Genomic DNA, 20102 nt, shown 5'->3' on the forward strand with positions numbered 1-20102 from the left:
TTCTTTGATTGATCAAGACTTACTTAATGAGCATAAATACGTCTAGCTGACATATTTATGAATAGCTTGGGTTTTCAAGTCATGTGTCAGTGATAGCCCCAGCAGACCTCTGCAGCACTTTTTGCCATTATTCTGGAAACCTTAACACTGCCTGTGGATAAACGACAACATGTCTGCTTGACCACTGTATATCATCCAGCGCTGACAGCTGATTTGCTGGAGTCCAATGCAATACTAGCTTGTTTTTTGTTTTTTTGTTTGTTTGTTTGCTTTTTCACTGATAGGCCTACTTATCTGCCTGACCTCAAAAAGAAGGGACAAAACTAAGTCCAAGATGATCTTCTTTCTCATAAAGTTCACCTGCTGTCACAGGTGGTTTTTTCAGGTCCAGATGTTTCATCTCTCCCAATACGTGATGCTGGGAGAGCTGAACACTCACTCAGTAGCTGTGAGATCCACAGCTACAGAGATGTTTACATCTTAGACCTACAGCTACATGACCTCCTTAGTAGGGCAGGTAACCATCTTCTTGGGAGAATATCCTGGAAATGCTCTCCATCATGTATCCACGCAAGGCTATGGCCGCAAAGCATGACAAGAATGAATGTTAGCTCATACTTGGGTGCCCACACCTAAGACAGTCCTGGTACCAATAACCACATAGGCATGAATTTTTACAGGATTTGGCAGCAAGTGGCTAAATCCCGTGAAAATCCCAGACAGAAAAAGTAAGCCAAGAGGTTTAATAGCATAGCTAGGGAGGTAACTCATCTGAAATGTCAGTAATGTAGGGAGTCTCCAAGACTTAATCACTTAAACATTTACACTACATGATTTAAAAATAACAATAAGCATATTGCCAATGTGAAGAAAAAAATGTAATGCCTAAGTTGCCTAAATGCCTAACTGCCTGAATACTTAGTCATGCCCTGACAATAAAAACATCATTAATATTGATAGTCATGCATTACATCACTCTTGCAGGCAACAATGGGGAATGGAAAGCCTGTTACTCTAGGGTATGGGTATGGGTGGGATCTGCTGCACAGAAATGTTGAATCACCCTTTCAGGATGTGCCCGAAGTGCAGCAAGGGCATATGCTTACTGAAGGGGTTAGACAAACTCAAGCCTTCTTTACTGGTGAACAACAACAGTGGCACCACAACAACACAAGACAGCGGCTGTGGCACTAAAAAGGAGCTCAGCACAGGCAAGGTGAGGCCCCTTACCCAGTGATACCTGAGAATTGCTCAGGTACTTATGCTACAGCTGCAAGGATAAGGCAGCACAAAGATCTTGTGAATCCCTTGGGGTCTACAGTGGTGGTGTTCAAGGAACCTGTCTGATTTATACAGATTATAGCTTAGACAGAAGCTTCTTGATGAGGTAGGTTGTGAGGTGTCAGAAAGCATAGTGCAGCAACAGCCCTACTACCTGGATCTTCTGTGCAGAGGACCATCATTTATGGCATGCTCGTAACCTAATAATCAGTAGCAACAATTCTACTTTTGTCGTGTCCTTGAGAAGTAATACAATAAACTGCAAACAAAGTAAACCCCCCTCCTTAAGAAAATGTGATTTGGACATCATATCCAAATGAATAAATCATTCCTGAAAGGCAGAAGCAATATTACTGTTGAATTAGTGCTGGATGTTCTTTTGTTAAATTGTATACAATCAAAGCAAGGTGCCAAATTGCCACCTAACTGTCTGGAGGTCGATTTTTAAATTCACGGATGAGCTAATGCATTTGTGGCAGTGATCATAAAGGGAGGAGTTCACCTTGCATTAGCCTTGACTCATAACTATAAATCTACAATGTTACCAGAAATAGATGTCCTATTTCTTGTCATTGATCTGCAAGGCATAATTTAAACATTTACATGTCCCAATGTTGAGCCTTCCAATTGCCCGAAACATCTCTCTCCAGGGAATGTTCGCCACAAGGACAGGGACTGTAAAAATAAGAGCATCTTCACTAAAAACCGGGAACGTTTGGCATCTTGAAGTTTATCAAAAGTCTCATAAGTCAATGAGAATCAAAAAAGACTGATAAGGACCAAATGAGGACATGACAGAAGTAAAACAAATGTATGCTAGATTATAGTTTTGGTGGGCACAGGAAATTAGAAGAGAAGGGATTCTGCATGACTATTAAGCAAAATGCTGAAGACATTGCTATAAAATTAACTGATGCACTGTCTTGTCTTCTTTCAGCAGAACTAACGTAGTTACTATAGATTCATTCTCATAGAGAAAGATCCCAGAACTGGGAAAAAAACTAATAGAAAAATCTGAGAAATTTTGTTTAGCTTGAAGTAATGCTATGTGTTTCCCCGAAATTGGTATTTTAAAGACAATACGTATGAGATACTTTCTTGAATTATATACTAGTTATGAAAATATGTATTTAGGTGAAGTACATGGCAAATTTAAAGACTGTGTTCTCAGGACCCTAGTGTTACTGAACAATCATGTATAGGTGAGATGGGAGAGTTCATAGATTAATTTCCGGACAAGTTTGCAGTAATTTGTAAGTGCATATGCAAACATCATTCCTTTTTCTAGTGAAGTACTCCGTTTCCTGAAGTATGAAAATAGATACTAGATAGCAAAGTAAACCTGTGCAGCATGTCCAAACTTCAGAGCAAAAGGTCCAGATACTAACATGAGGATCTTTGAATGTTTTGAATTCTATCATTTGTTCATTGTCTGAAATGTAACTATTTCAGACACCAGTTCAAAGAACAACAAGTATGAAAAATCCTGCAAGCAGTTTACTCCAGTATCTTAGTGAGTTCTAAATCTCATAGTTATTATATCAATTTGGATATTCATTACCCCCTATAATTTCATTTTTTATATAATCTGCAGTAGAAGCATGCTAAGAAGACCAGGGCTGTTCATTTAGTTGAGGCCATTAAATAGATAATGATAGAATATTTGAAAGCATCATGAAATTCAATAAGATGTTTGTGGTGTTTCATCATAAGGTCAGTTATGAAGAGCTGTACTGTGGGGCTAATGCCTACTTGACTTCGTTTTCTAGTTTGTTTTTTTGTAGTAGTGGCAAATAAGCAGAACAAAACTCTCTGCCTTCTTGTTCAGATACACCTGGAATCCAGCACTCGTGCCTGTCAGCTTTTATCTGCTTGTTATTTTTTATTTAATTACTTGTTAGTGGTTTCTGTTTTGCTACTTCTTTCACACAGTTCTTTGTACAAAAAAATGAAGAAATAGTTATGTATGCAATGGTACATCAATCATCTGAATGACCCTCTTATTCATTTGAACTCCCCTCATGATATCTTCAGATGGAAACATCTATGTAAATTTACTGTTTTTAAATTCTCTGATAAACTAAATAACAATTACACTACTTTTATATTGGAGGAAGGACTAATTCACAGAGACTGGTCTTACCTCCAAGGTAAATATGCTCCAGGGATCAGTCCCTTGGTGGTAGTCTTGAGGCATTCTAGGGAAGTGGGTAGCTCTGGCAGCATGCCCTTATCTTTTTTTGCCCACACACCTGGATTCCATCTAATCAAAGCTCAAGCTTAAAATAACTGGGACCTATAGCCAGGAAACCTAATCCTAGGGTCTGTAAGCTACCCTGGACATAGAGTTCAGGTGGAGTAAGTAGAAGTATTTCTCTGTGGACAAGGTACACAGCTCATTTTGGGAAAAGCGAAGTACATGCTGACAAAAGGTTCAAGTGTTTCTGCTGACCATTTTTACAAGTAGTACATGTCATTTTGGTGTAGTTTGGCAACACCTGTGTTCATGTTTCATAAGAAAGGATTAAGGTCTCAGCACCACCTTAAGATAAAAAGAGATTTCAGTCTTTCATACTAATCAATTATTTAATGGAAAAATGAAGATTTCTGAACACTGATGTTAGCAAGTAATAAGAGAAAACATCTCTGATTGTTCCTTGCTGATGTCTATGTTAATACTTTGAGTTGTCCATATACTTTATAGTTTTGAATATCATCTCTTTCTACAGGAAAAGCTTGATCCTATTTTACAAAGCTTTCATGAATTTTTCCATTGCTCTGAAAGAGATTGCTTAGAATTTCCTAAAATATTAATTCCTGTCTGGGACAGTTGAACAATCTTCAACAGCAAACAAATGAGGTCCAAGTTTCCCTGATATAGACTTTATGTCTGTTGCAGACGGTTAGAACTTCTTTAATTCCAAAATATGGAGTCTTACTGGACTTCTAGCTTGTCTTTTTGTAGTACTATTAACTAATACAGCTTTACTTATTCTACTTTTTCCTATACTCTCCAAGCACCTGTATAAATCTTTTAAAATTCTGACTTCGCTGTTATCTAATAATTCATAATGAAGAAAACTCTGCTTTTATTAGTTTTGAGCTTACCATCTCTTGTTTCATTGAATGTCCTTGCTTTTGTTATGAGATGAAGAGGAGAAAAGCTCCCCATCCATTTTCCTTAGGCTATTGTTATTTGGTACACATTTATAATTTCTCCTCATTGTCTTTTTAAGTATCACTGCTTTTGCAGAAACTTCTGTTAGTTTCTGGCTATTGCAGGATCCTCGTTTTGTCTAGTAATAATGTTACTTGTCATTTTGATTTTGTTAGAGTCAGAGCAATTTCTGTTGGAATGGAGTTCTGGAGGCCACCTCATCCAATCCCTTGTTCCACACCATGCTGGCTTCAAAATTAGGTGAGGTGGATCAAAGCCTTCTTTTCCCCTCAGGTGCTGCAAATCTCCATCCTGCTCCACAACATCCTAAGACAACCTTGTGCAGTGCTGAACCACATTCATGGGAAGAATTTTTCCTCCTATATCTGACTGAAATTTCCCTTACCGCAGCTTGCAACCACTGCCTCTTGTTCCTGCACCTTGTCCTTGCACCTCTAGAAAATGCCTCTCTCTCTCTTCCTATACGCCCCCTCTATATACTAAAGGAAAGCAATTAGACCTCTCTGCTTTCTCTTTTCTAGGCTGGACAAGTCCGGGTGACTCAGTCTCCCCCCACTTCATCATGTGCTCAAGCACCTGAGCTGTCACAGCAGCCCTCCACACTCTCCTCTGCTTATTGATGTCTTTCATGTACAGGGAAGTCAAAACTGGACACAATATCCCCCACACACCTTCACAATTGCCACGAAGAGAGCAACACTTGCCTTGACTTGGTGGGTATATGCTTGTTCATACAGCCCAGTCTGCAGTCATCACAATGCTGGCCTATGTTCAGCTTGCTGTGCACCAGGATCTTCCGGGTCTCTTTGGGCAGAGCAGTTCCTTAGTCCCTCACTCCATGGCTGCAGTGTTGTGAGGAGTGATCCTGTCCCAGGTGCAGGATTTTGTATTTTAATTTGTTGAATTTCATAGCTTCTTTCAGCCCATTTTTCCACCCTGTTGTGATTTCTGTGAATGGCAACTCTACCCACCAGCACATCAAACTCTCCTCTCAGCGTGGTGTCATCTGCTAACTCAGACAGTGCCCATTCCTCCCCAGTGCACAGGTCACATATGGAAGTAATCAACACTGGCAATCATCAACGGCTGTTAATGGGCACTTACTATCTTTAAATTCCTGCCTTAAGTATCTTACATTTTTGACTTCAGAGGTGTAACAGTCAGACAGTTCCTTCTTTGTGAATTAACAGTGTGCGTAAAACAGAAGTATCTTGACCATTTATTCAGCTACCTTTGAGACATTATGGTATCAACATACACAGGTCCAGCCTAGCATTGGAAGGTTCAGCAACGTGTTCTTTTCCCCAGGTTCACTTGGGAGAAAACTTTGTGGTTTACGAGAACTTACTGCTAGATTATTTTTTTTTTGCTTTGCCTATTGTTTTGCTTGATGTTCTTGAGTTTCTTCTTGTATCACCCTAAGTATTTTATTTTCCCCTTTGTTTCAACCTTTGAGCATGTATTCAGTTACATAGCTACTCAAATCCCAACGTATTAAAAATACTTCTCTGTGCCTGCGGAATGCAGGAATATAAAAAAGAATAAAGAATGAAGCTTTTCAATAGCCTCAGATATATTTTTGGTTCATTGCTGATGTGGCCTGCAAAAGAGTTCAAGGATCTTTCAAATGTGAGAGCTGAGTACCCTAAGTTCTCTATAACCATACAGCTGCTTTTATTCTAATGTTGTATTTCATGAACATAAACAAATTTCAGTTTTAGCCAGGCATGAATTCTAATTCAAGGGTCCCTTCTATAACTAACACATAACTAGTTACAAAATTCATGATCCACTTTGGAAACAGAAGGCTCCATTCCTTAAAGGCTATTCAGTACCTCATATTTAATGCTCTATGCATTGCTTATTTAAACAAAAACAGAACATACCCTGCTTGCATATATTTACCTAAATTTGATCAACTTTGAGTTTCCTTTGAAAACCACAATGTCTCATGATTCCACTGCAACCAATTAGGATGACATCCTTCAGCTTGATTTTACCATTCAGTAAACAAATCTGACGTTTAAATGTTTCCAGACCTCACTACATTCTGAAACCAAGCATGGCCAGCAGCAGTTAGTATTCCAAAATGTAGTGTCCAAACCCACTGAAATGAATTGGCCTTTGGACAAATAACAGAGAAGCATTTTTCCTATTTTTATCCTTTCCAGATATGGTAGGTTTCTAACTACAATTATCTTTAGGGTGATATAAGCACTACCTTGATCATGACAATTAAATCTGATGCTATAAAGACAATAGAAAAAAATAGAACCAGGCTCAGTTCTAAAAACGTGCAAGATAGCTCCTGCAAAAACAATGATAAGATTCCCAAGACACTCACTTTTAAACAGTTGTCAGCAAGACACAGGTATGCTACTACATGGCCATCCATGAAGGTTCATGTGGGGTCGGTTTGTGGCTGATGCTATGTCCAGAATGAAGTATCATATAGCGATTCCTGCTAACATTTCATGCCTGCTACCAACAGGTACTGCTGACACAGGAAGCCAAACATGAAGTCATGGTTAAGACCAACACTGAATTCAAAGGACCCCTAGCAACACAAGTGGCTCAGAAATCCGGGCAGTACTTAGTATAGTCAAGATGATTCCTGTAGCATTTTACCTCATACAAAAACAACTAGATCAGATGTATGCCTTTCACATGTTTATGTCAACTTGACAAAGGCTGTTGAAAGTGAGAAGTCTATAGCAAATACTGTTCTTCCTCCTTCAGGCACTGGCTATGTTATTACAGGGAGATGTTTCTTCCAAAGGAGGTCTGAAATGGGGTTGTTAAGCTTTCCTTCAAATCAAGTAGTTCATTCTCCTACCAGTGATTCTGTAGCTCAGGGTGGGTGGGTGCACACAGTTCAGAGGCAGAGGAAGATCAGCATTAAATTATTCCTTTTGCCAAAGCTGCTGGGTGAGCCTGCAAAGGGCTGGAGCAAACCTGAATGCCCTAAAACAGTACCTTTTAGTCATCTGCTAAGGCACTTGCAAGAAACTCTTCCAAAAACATTACACCACATCACATGAGTGCTTGTTGCTTCTGGTCTTTTGGTTGTGTTTTCCTTCTAAGTCCTCTAGAAAAACTGGACAGAATTCTACCATTTATTTCCATAACAGGTATACTAGATAGACAGGAAAAAAAAGAAAAGAAAAAAAAAGCCAAAATGAATCACGCAAAATGTTCATCTCATGGCTCCTGGTGGCCCACAGAAAGCTCTGCTTCATCTGAGGATGCCAGCAGTACTCCTCCTGTTCTCTGGACACATTTATTTTAGGTGAGACAAAAAATTAATCTACTATTTTTTTTCTCTACCTGGCTATAAATTATCTCTGTTTTTACTGTTATACAATTGGTTTCCTTCATAGTTCATGGTATGACTTGATTTATAGTATTCATAATGTCACTAAATTGACCTACAGCTTTGACCTATAAATATTGAGGCATGTGGCTTTTTCATTTTTAAAGAGAGTTGGTGATGAGAGTAAATTGGATAAAGTGTTGTGGGCTGCAGGAGGTGTGAACTGAAAGGCTATCAGTCTGCCTTCCTAATCTAATCTTAATATTTATCACTCTGCTAGAAAGTCTCCTCCTTTTGCAGTATCTGCGTTGCAAAGCTTTAAATGTGTTAACATTTTCCCTGAATGTTTGTGTTGTCACCTTATTTACTATGGGAGGTGATGGGGAGGGATGAAGAATGTAAAAGTTGACCAATCTCAATAATTTGATATCATTAATTTGAATGGGGAGAAGAAAGCCCCACATAAAAAGGCACTTTCCATGACTTATTTCTAACTTTGTCCAGAAAGAGAGAAGCTCTTATTTTTGTCAAGATTTACTTACATTACATTGTATGTTCCCATCAAAAACACAAGAAATAGCTTTAATTCCCAGAAAATGGCCATTGCATTCATCATTGTCAGAAGCAACTTCATGCTATAGTGGTAGCCACCCCTTGCCTGGTACCAGTAAGGGCTCCAAAGTATTTAAGAAATGAACAAGAAAAAGAATGAAGAAAATCTGGCCTTACTGGATTATAACACCTGTTTTAAAACCTTTAAGGACACACATTACACAGAGATGTGAAGGTCTGTAAAAGTTTTCTTACTACTGCCTAAGAAATGTCAGTAATGACTAATGCAACTAGCTCTAACATGCAATAAAGAATTTTACAGCAACCCATATCATTATAGATTTTTTTAGCTACTTATTATCTGTATTGCTTCAAACCGTCTGCAAACACTGAAGCTCTAGGAAAAGTGAGCTTGTAGGAATAGGACTCCACTCAGCACTCTTCTGCCAGCACCTAGTGGATGTAAGAAATGACTCCACACAGTAGGGAGCCATCTCAGAAACATCCTGTTTGGATATGTGCTTTGGTCTCTTAAAAACTGCTGGTACTTGAGAGACTTGGTTCAAATTATTGCTGTCCCTAATAAACCTCTTTAACCCTCATTTCTCCATCTCCCCCTTGCAGCAAAAATAGCAGGATCATTAAATGCCAAAAGGAACTTACTGCTCATGGAAATGGAAATCTTCTGCAGAGAAGGTTCATCTCTAATACAGGCTGGAAAGCACACTTGAGGATGGTTTTCAACACAGAGTTAAACAGAGCTCATGGGTTTCAAATAACTTACAGAACATTTGTTTTAGCACAGTCTCAAACCAGGCAAGAGCTGAGAAATATGTGGACTAGAACATGCAGTATAAGTAAATTTGGAAAACAACCTTCCTTATCTCCTCTTCCATGATTTCGTTTCTTTTTTTGAGAATCCGTTAAAAGTTCAGAAAATATAAGGAAGAAAGAGATGTTTCGAATTTTGAATTGTCTTCGGCTGTTCTCTTGTCAAAATTTAGACTGGCATATGGAGAGCAATTTTTAAGGCTGTCTCTCTTTAAACATTTTCAGGATATACCATTTTCCCTTTGAAAGCCACTTAAGAATCTACATTATTTTCCAGCTTTTGGGTGTCACATCAGTCAAGAGCTGTTCTTTATGTTTATATGCTAAGCTAGAACACCCCAATGTTGTTCTTCTCATCCCTTTCTCTTCTCCTCATCCTGCCCCGACTTCTGCCAGAACTTCTGTGCCAACTGAGAGACAGTTATTACTTTTATAAAAGCATAAAGCTTAAAGTGAAATAAAAGGAGGTTTTTAGAGTTTGACAGAGAGAAAAAAAAAAAAAAAAGTAAAATAATAACTGTGATACAGTAAACCCAGAGAGAATGCTATCAATTACTGCCTACAAAGTAACTATTAAATGGGATCTGGTCAGCTAGCCCAGTCAAGGCTAACAAAATTTTCTTCTCTCTCTAGGCCAATGCCTAGAGTCATCGGGTCACTGATCTATCAGACAGTCTAGAAAAAATAAAATTAAAACTAAAAATGAAATAAAATAAAACAAAATAAAATAAAATAAAATAAAATAAAATAAAGATGTGTGGAGGCAGCAGCTTTCAAAGACATCACTGCTGGAGAGACATTGACGTAAGGCTCCAGGAGTTTCCTACGTTTTCCTTACTGGGGTTGGTGAATTTGGGTTTCAGCTGAGCAGAGCTCCCTGAATTGAAAAGAACTACAAAAGCAACACTGTTGAACACTCTTCTTCTGCCTCTGAATAAATGATGTATTGTTTTGAAGAAAGTTGCTTGGTTTTCTAGTGATGAGTACTTGGACAAGTCAAACACAGGTAAGCCCGCAGGGGTAAAGCGGTCAAAAAGCAGGGACTCCAGCAGTGGTGAAGTCCCACATTAAGAGGCAGAAATAACATCTGCAGCAAAAGAGTGCTCCTGGAATGAAAGAGTCCAGATCGGGAGAACCACAACTTTTCATCTCTCTTCAAAATGTCCCCATCTTAAATGATGTTGTCAAGTATGTTTGGCTACCACTACTTGACTTAAATAACTTTATTTTAGTAGCAAATGTAATCGTATCCATAAATAAATCAGACATTGGCCTTTCTCACTTAAACACATAAGGCTCGACCAAAGTGAGCACTATGATATTTCAAATATGGGCTAAATTTAGACTGTATTAATGAGACTGAAAGTCTTTTGCAGCATTTTGGGAGTTATTTCTTTCAGTGATTCTTAAATTGCTCGTAAACAGGTTAAGTAAGGAAAGGGAAATTACCATTAAATCAAAAGATGATCCGCACATAGAAACTTGTTAAATAAAACCAAATTTTTGTGTATAGGTAGACATATTTTATTATGACATATTTTAACATTTAACACCAGGAAAATCCTCTGCTATGTCAATTATCTTCACAGGATTTTTAATACGTAACTGTGGGTTCTGAATCTGTAATAGCTCTGTTTTCCTTTCTGGCAAGAGAGCTGTAATAGAAACAGACTTTATCCCAAATTTGTACGTGTGTTGTGACACTACCTAAGCACCTTGTGAAGAAAAGCATTATTTTAAATAGGTATTTCCTCTGCTTTATTTACAGAAAGCCATGTACTCTCAACTCCTTGTTAACCTCCATGGTTGATTTACGTCTGCATAGATGGTCAACCTTTCACAGCACCCCAAAGGAATTCACCTCCTCAGTTTTTAAATGGATGAAATCAACCAAAGAAACTGCCTTTCCAGCTGGAAAGGAAAAAAAAATCATGAACATAACACAATGAGAACTTCATGCCTTGTGGAATATAATTATAACTGTCAGGAGCCTCTTGTCATGTTCATAGGGTTTGAATGTTTATTATATAACATCACTCCTAAAAAAACAAGGGACTGGCTGTGCCAGTCCAACAATGAGGGGAAGCACGTCTCATGACATGTACAAGTAGAGAAATATGCATGCATTTATGGAAATAAAAGCAAATTAAAATGAGAGGAAGGGAGAACAGGCAGAAGTCTTGTCTGTCAAGACATAAGACTAGATGGTTTAGTGAGACATTCATACTAACCAGAAATGCCCCTCTCATCTGCCTGTGAAAGCCTCTACATCAGTAGGCATGGGGATAGGGAGACCATGGACATCCCTTAAGGAGGCACCAAAAGGGTCTTGTCAGGAGGTATCAAGCATGACGTGACCTGGCATTTTTAGGCCACCTGCTGTCCCCAAGCATGGTATTTTGGTACACCTAAGATCTGTCCTAGGGGTTGCCCAGAATAAGAATAGCATTATGCAGTGGGGCCTGCTCATCTTGTGTAAGACTTAAAGCTGGCATGGGGGAAGGGATACAGCTGGAACTCCTTGATGGCTGCATCTACGCTACAAAATTTGTTAGCTCTCAGAAATGATCTTCAGTGCTTGGCCAAGTGGCGTGAAGCAATTCAGAGCAGAGTGCCTTGGAATCCCCTCCAGGAAAGAGTAGCCAAGTCCACCCTGTAAAACACAATCCCCTGGGTCAGTCCTTGGCTGTGTGAGGCATACTTTTAGCCATCAACCACAGTAACATTTTTTTCCTACCTTTTGCATGCAGTTTGTTTCAGATGTTTAGTTATAAAATGACTTGGGCTGTGTTTCAGCGCTCCAAGCTGATATTTTTCTAGCAGGGTATACAGTGTATGTCCTGGGACCTGGTGTGAGGGCAGGTGGGTATTTGGAGGTGCAAAAATTGCTATGGTAGTGTGGAAGTAGATGGGCAGAGGAAGCCAACGTGGGGCTGTCTCTTCCACACTATCCTTTAAACAAGGACAATAAGACAATGTCTCTTGCAAGTATCTAGCTGCGCCCTCCCTGTCTGGGCTTGCCAGCGTCTCTCTGGTTTTCCACACCAAGACATGATGTAGTTCTTATCCAGCACTCAGCAAACACCCCCTGGTTCATTTCTGGAATGAGATACTCTAATAAGGAATCAGGACAGAGCTGAGTTGTGGACTAAGACCAAGGAAGGAGGAAGGGTTCTGGTATAGCAACAGCAGCATTTTGTACCAGAGGGAAGTTCTTAAAACAGTTTGCCATCCATCAAATCATGCAATCTCCCCCATGATTTATTTGTGTTATGTGATGCAATAATATTTTCTTTCTTTAGGAAAAAGTTTTAGCAAAAGTAATGTTTGGTACTAGCTGCTTTTCTAAGCCCAAACATTCATTAATGTGAAAGCAGGAAATATTGGGTCAATTTGTGACATAGAAGAACACTATGCCTTTCTTCTCTGATATTACATACCATGCTCTACCACATGGTTCACCTTCCTAATCTTTTCAACCACATACACTTTTTTCTGTTGCTGAATAATAATATAATTATTCTAGGTTATTTCTTAGGTTAAATGCGATAATAAAGTCAGAAATTAGTTAACAAGCTAGTTAATAGAAGACAAAATAACATTGTAATGGAAAAAAAAAGGTTCTTAACACATCTATTACATTAAAAATAAAAATAAAAATTCTGTGGCATATCAGCTGAGACATGCCAAGCATTTGATGGTTTCCAGGCTGTTGTATCTGTATTATACACTATCCTTCATTAAGAAGGCTGCATTGAAAAGGAGGAAAGAATATAAGAAAGAAGAGGATGATTAGGAGCAACATACAGCTCTACCTGTCCCTTGAAGGAGTCTATGCATAACAGTTGCTGCATAGCAGCCTCCCGAGAAATCTTCAAAGACCTCCACACGAAGCTCTCCTACTTGTCTGTGGCACAGGCAACATCTTCAGCTGGATAATTAGGGGGCAGCATGCTGGCAAAGAATCTGTGTAATCTATATAACAATAACATTAAGAAAAAAGTCAACTTTCTGGGGACTATGCCAGTGATCAGGGCAGTATAATTGCTATAATTAAAAGCAAAGCAAATATTGCAGGGAAAGTAGGTCAGTCTTCAGACTGTTGTATCCCTGATGCAAATGGAAACAAGATAAAGAAGATTGTGTAATGTGATCTAAAGCAGACAAAAATTCTGTTGTTCTGGGGTTGCGGGAGATCCTTCATTAAATACCTTTGGTTTTCACATGTCCTCCCAGCAAGTGTCATTTCTGCAAACAGAATGATGTTGCAGGTTTCAAGGACTGTCGGAGGGGTCTGTCATAAAATCCAGTGAGTTAAGCATAATTAAGACACATTTTGTAAAAGGGTGGCTTTAAGGAGGCTATGTTACTTTTTATTTCAGAATCTGTAAATTTAAACATTAGTGTTTTTCTGACAGTGGTCTTCCCTCACCAGCCATTGAATTTTAACATGTGGCTTTGCACTGTCATAGACCTTGAGGCTTAAGTCAGTATTTGAAATCCATATGAGGCACCTGGGAATGAGTTTCTGAGGAAAGGACAAGCCACTTTAAGGAGAAAACGGAAGTTTGCTTCCTTGCATCATCTCCAGCACCATCCACGAGGTGTTAAGGATCACTCTGTCTCGTGCTCCATCACTGCCCTCCCTTCTCTGTATACCTCCCTCCCACTAATCTCTTCCCTTGCAGGGAATATGCACGGCTTTCACAAACAAAACAAAACAACAAACAAACAAACACAACTCAGAAAAGCGAGTGGTTTAATCATGCAAAGAGGCGTTTACTGATTGCTGTGGCCCTGCTGCTCAACCTGTGTAACTTACATCTCCTTTTGCCTTCTCCTTCCTCCCCTAAAACCATGTCTCACCACTTGACTTCTTCCCCATGTAAGTCTACCTTCTATCTTATCCATATGGGCAGGTAATTTGTCCTGATGTGTCAGAGTACATAGGCACCAATCCAGAAGCATACAAATGCTGATGGACCAGATATCACCACGACAAAGCCTCTAACACCATAAGCCCCACCTCTTCATACAGGCTTTCTAGTGACCCCCTTCCCCACCACTTTATCCTGGGTTCAGGATATCCTGGGCCATACATTGAGAATTGAGCGGGCACTCTGCTCTGACGGCAGTTTTAACCTCCCCATGTGACAGACGTTACTAAACAGTGTGTGGGAGATGTCTGCATGCTGGGAAAAAAAAATATATATATATACATATACATATATATATATATATACATATATACATAAAGGAATTTGAAATATTTATTTTAACTTTTCTGTAAAAATATCTCAACATTTCAAAAATCCTTACATATTTCTCTGCTTTCCCATGCCACTGCAGAATGAATTCTACACTGAATCCAGGGTTACAAGAATTTTGCAGTAAGAGGAGGGTATAGTTATGTCTAAATTGAATTAATTTGAATGAATAAGCTAACTTGCAGCTCTGTTCTTCTTCATTGTGAAGATGCATTGATATCCTTGAATTCTTTCTCTCCTTAGCTATCTTATTTTAAGTATTTTGAACATTTATAGTTCCTCTCTATTTGTTTTTTGGAGTAAACATAATGCTTCCCATTTCCCTAATATATATTACCTAACAAAGCGATAGGAGTCACAGGCCAGTTTCAAAGTGTAGAGACATTTTAGCTTTGTAAATAGAACAGCAAAGTCATTGCTCTGGGTCACTGTGAAACAATGGGCTTGATTCAGTTAGCATCCTTTAATGAAACTATTTAGATAATAAATTCAAATTAAGGTGTGGAGCTTCTTTGGTAAACTACTGGGTTATTAACCTTAATGATGTTAATGTTTGGGGTTTTTCTTTTTCCTGCTATCAAACTCAACTTATTAATGTCTAAGGTAAAAGTCATAAGGGCGATTCACACTGAGAAATGTATTAATGTCCCTAATTAAACACAGCAGCCATCGAGCCCGAGGGAGCTGGGAAGTTGGCTAAAATTTAGAGATATACCGCAAAGACAAATTGATCCTACTGAGCTTTTTCTAAAGGTTTCTCTGCTGTGATTTGGCTTAACACACGCTGAACTTACACGAATATGCAAAGGCATGGACAGAATTGGTAATTGCAATTATTTTGACTACACCTGTGGAAATTATATGTCGCAATGCCCTACAGTAAAAAGCATTCATATATAGAAGTTGAAATTTGTAGCTAAGTGTGGTAAGTTAATTTTGGCTGACTGCCAGACATCAAACCAGCTATTCTCTCACTTCCCCTCCTCAACAGGAAAAGGGGAGAAAATAGGATGAAAAAGCGCATGGGTTTAGATAAAGACAGGGAGATCACCCATCAATTACCATCACAAGCAAAACAGACTTGGCGGAGATTAATTTCATTTATTGCCAGCTAAAACAGAGCTGGTGATGAGAAACAAAAACGAAACTAAAAATACCTTCCCCCCACTCCTCCTTCTTCCCAGGCTCAAATTCTTTCCTTCATTTCCAGCTCTTCTAAATCTTTCCCCTGAGCAGTGCAGGGGAATGGGAAATTTGGGTTGTGGTCAGTTACTGCTCCTTCACGGTCACTCCCCGCCCCTGCTGCATGTGGGGTCCCTCCCACGGGATGCCGTCCTTCCTGAACTGAGCCTGCGGGGGCTGCCCACAGGCAGCAGCTCTTCAAGAACTGCTCCCACATGGCTCCGTACCACGGGGTCCACCCATCCCCCAGGAGCAAACTGCTCCAGCACGGGTCCCCCACGGGCGGCAGCTCCCCCCAGACCCCTGCTCCTGCGTGGGCTCCTCTCCACGGGCTGCAGCTCCGGCCCGGGGCCTGCTGCTGCAGGGGCTCTCCATGGGCCGCAGCCTCCTCCAGGCCACATCCACCTGCTCCACCGGGGGCTCCTCCACGGGGGGGCTGCAGCGTGGAGATCTGCTCCATGTGGGACCCATGGGCTGCAGGGGGACAGCCTGCTCCACCAGGGGCCTCTCCACAGACCACAGGGGAACTGCTGCTGTGTGCCTGGAGCACCTCCTGCCCTCCTGCTGCACTGACCTTGGGGGCTGCAGGGCTGCTTCTCTCTCACTCACATTTTCTCACTCCTGTCTCTTACAGATGCTGCAGTGTTTTTTTGTCCTTTCTTAAATTTGTTATCACAGAGTTGCAACCATTCTCACTGATGGGCTCAGCTCTGACCAGCAGGTCTCTGTTTTGGAGAATGCTTGAAGTTGCTGTGTCTGACACGGATGGAAGCAGCACCTGGGCTGCTCAGAAAGGCCACCTGTGCAGCTCCCCATTACCAAAATCTTGCCACATAAATCCAATGTCCTTATGCATTTTCCCTAGATATAATAAATAAATAAATAAATAAATAAATAAAGGTATGGGTTATTCCTATTTTATATTACTGTTAGCTGCAGTGCAATGAGTTAAATAGACATATGTGTTTCTGCTGGCAACCACATACCACCTGACTATCTTCTGCTAATGACTTAGAAGAAGTTTAAAATGCATCATCTTCTTCTGTTTTTCACAATTATTTTCTGACTCCAGCGAGCATTTACAACAAATTGTTTTCACTGTGGGAGTAGCTCTTGTTATAAATCATCTTCCCTATTAAATACAATTCTTGGAGTAAAATGGACACTGATAGAAAGATATTATCTGCAAGAATAAACATCCAGAACTGTTACCACTTCATACTAAAAAATTTAGTTATTTCCACTGCTTACATTTGCACTAATTGACCAGAGCCAGGAAAAAAAATAAAGACCAATGGATTAAAATAGGACTGTGGAATAAGACACCAAATATGATGTCCTTTATGGCTCAGGAAATAGAACTTCACAGGTCCAATGAAGAGCCTGGGAGCTCATGTTAGAACTAGAAAATGTCTCTAATATCTGATAATATACTATATCCCTTGGCAAATGGCTTTATTGTTAATTGTACTGTACCTTTCTAATCATATCCATTTGAATCATGTTAGCTACAGCAAGTCTTTGTTTCTTGGTATCTCATTTCTGTTAGATTAAAGAGTAGTATATTATGTACCAGCACTATATTATGTTCCAGCACAGATAGTTACCGTGGGTGATTATATTGCCTCATAGCGTCTTTTTAGTATCTCACTACGTCATTTTTTTCAGATTTTGATTCATTCTTGTAACCTATCTCTGAACGCCATACTATTTTTCAGTGTCTTTGTTAAGTTTCAGACACAAAACATGACAGGACAAAATTATTTGGTTAAGAGGCTGTCAATTGATAGTCCTGGCACCAATCAATGAGTATGATTCAACGCCAATGTTTTTGGGAACCAGTCACTATCAATTATGTCTTGGAGTAGCTGGATAACTGCAGTTCAGAGCATAGCAGTGAATCACTGAAGAGTTTTTGCAAAGGCAGTTTATGTAGGAAAATTTTAACACAACCAATTTTCCTCTGATTTAAAGAATGAGATATTTGTAGAAAGTTTGAGAATGTCTTCATGCTGCAAGACAGTAGACAGGGATATTGATGCTCCTTCCAAACTCAGGTATAAAGGCATTCACATGCTGATAAAGGCTTGGGTTGGTTTAGCAGCTTCTGAAGATCATCAATTGATTTTATGCTACATAAATTTGGCATCATATAAATGAATTTGCTGCTTGAGGACACAGCATGGAGTGCAATGTAGGAAGAAGTACTCACAAAGTAAATGAGGAATCACACAGAAGGAATGAGAAAATATCTTGAGACCTGGAGACCGTGGTATAAGGACTGATCTACCTTTTGCTAAATTTGAAAGATTAACTGCTGGGTTAAATGCATACATCCTTCTTTGTGGTAAGCATTTAGCAGGGCATGGCAGTTTAGGAGAGGCAGGTATACCTAGAGAAAAATATGAAGAAGCATAGTCAAGGCATATACCTTTCCAAGGCTGATGCTCATAAACTTCAAAATTGCAGATATGTGAAAGTCTGTCAGATACAAAATCCTATTCACTTGACTAGTCCAACAGGAACATCCATCTGTTTGGCTAAATGGATTTGTGTTTTCTAAATAATAATCTCCAAAGTCTGACTCCTGTTTAACGTCCTTTCCATGTCATATTAGTTATGTATGGGTATTTTGTTCTGGAGGAAAGCTGCGAACAGGAGATGTGCTCATGACTGATTGTATGGAGGCTTATATATAATCATTGCCTTTGAGAAACGGAATTCAAATTTTTCAGTTTAAGTCCAATACTTTTTTTCATATTCTAAGGCTAAACAAGAACACTTCTTTCTTTGACGCTGCTCTCTAAAAATCAGTCCTTGGAATGAAGGATTCTATTTCTGTGTGAATAAGGCATCTATCAACCTATTCTGGTGATAACCAACACCCTCAGCAACAACAACAACAACAAAAAGATAAGAGAAAAAGCAGAAACAGCGAAGCTTTTGACGTTAGTGAAGCTTTTGTCACAGCCCCTCACAACAGTCCCAAATCACTTGCTGTACCATAGGGATGGCTCAGAGAGCAGATGTTAATGACACACTACTGAAAGGAAAGCATCTGCTGAGACTCCAAAGGAACTGGAGTATATACTTACGGGCTATACACTTAAGAATATATAAGTATATAAACACTTATAAGTATATACTTAAGAATACTTATTCCCAACATCAGCACCAAACTACATAAGGCAGTACAGACAATTCTTACTAAAATTACATGTGATGCCTGCTGGGGAGAACTGGTTTACACTGGAGAAGCTTAGGCAGTCAGAGAACAGTAACCTGTCCTCCTAAGAATTTGGCTGACTGTGCTCAAGGCCATCTCTCTGCTCTGGGGCAGCTGTGTGTTCCTGAATCAGAGCTGTGAGAGACTCAGCCTTCAAAGGGGCTTGACTCTCTTTATCTCAGGGGCTGCATTCAGGATAAGGCATTCCTCCTTGGTCTTTGCCTGAGCTTTGTTCCAGCCATACCTGTACCTTGCCATGTCCCTTGCTGATCCTGACCTTCAGACTTAACTTCTGGCTTGGCCTCAGACCTTTCTCATTGCTGTGACGTTTTTGGCAGCTTGGACTGTTGTCTGACACTTATTAGTGTTGCCTGACCTCCTCTGCTCCCCCCTGCTTGTCACCGAGGCCATGGCCATCTCCTGCCTTCCCTTACCTTGAGAAGCAGCCACTCTTGCTGCTCCCTGGCTTTGAACAACTGATCTTTACCTTCTTTATTTTCTATTGGGAAATACTTTAACAGTAAGGTATCCGGTTTCCATAGACATTCTTCAAGAATAACACAGATCAAATGGAAAGAGTCTAGAAAGGTGTAACAAAACTATCACAGGTCAAGAGAACCAAGCTGACAGGAAGAAATGAGAGAAACAAGGTTGTTTAGCCTAAGGACAAGAAGTCAGAGGAGTAGTCTAACTATATCTCAAGGACTGCTGCAAACAGGAGGAAATTATTCTGTTCATTTCTGTGATGGATAGAAGAAGAAGTAAGTGGTCTTAGTAGCAGTAAGGAAATACAAGCTGCATTTGCTAAAAAGTGTTCTAATGACAATGACAGCAAAGGAGTAGAATAGAATGCCTAAGGAGACAGTAGAGTTTACGTTTCTGTAGGTTAAAAAAATACCCATCAGAAGCAATATATACATACTTGATCCTATCTTAAGGGTGGGGATAGATGATGTTAGCCCCCGAGGCCCATCCTAGGATGTAAAATCCTACAGCTCTGCCACTGAGAACTGTTCTGAATCCAGGTCATTTCTTGTAGTCAACAGCTCAGTGTTCTTCTTCTGCAACGAAGCACCACTCAACAAGCTTTCTTTTACGCGGTTCTGCCTTCACCATTTATTCACTACTGAAAATCTGACTTCATGAAGACCGCATATGTGTAAATGACCTTTTGCTCCTATAAACACGTGGGGTGAATTAATGAGCTGGATTACTCTTTCCTTCTTAAGGCAGGGGAAAAGCAAGGTGAAAATATCCATAGGGAGAAGAATA

The 20102-nt window shown here is 39.7% G+C and overlaps 1 long non-coding RNA gene across 1 annotated transcript; it reads right to left on the reverse strand.

Annotated features, from left to right (window-relative positions):
- Window positions 1-11119: 11119 nt before the first annotated feature.
- Window positions 11120-16425, reverse strand: LOC121062743. Its single transcript, XR_005815698.1, has 3 exons — window positions 16179-16425; window positions 12971-13130; window positions 11120-11808 (listed from the first exon to the last, which is right to left on the reverse strand). It is a non-coding gene; the product is annotated as an uncharacterized LOC121062743 (long non-coding RNA).
- Between the last annotated feature and the right edge of the window lie 3677 nt (window positions 16426-20102).

The sequence above is a fragment of the Cygnus olor genome, chromosome 1, assembly GCF_009769625.2.
Source record: "Cygnus olor isolate bCygOlo1 chromosome 1, bCygOlo1.pri.v2, whole genome shotgun sequence".
Lineage (NCBI taxonomy): Eukaryota > Metazoa > Chordata > Aves > Anseriformes > Anatidae > Cygnus > Cygnus olor.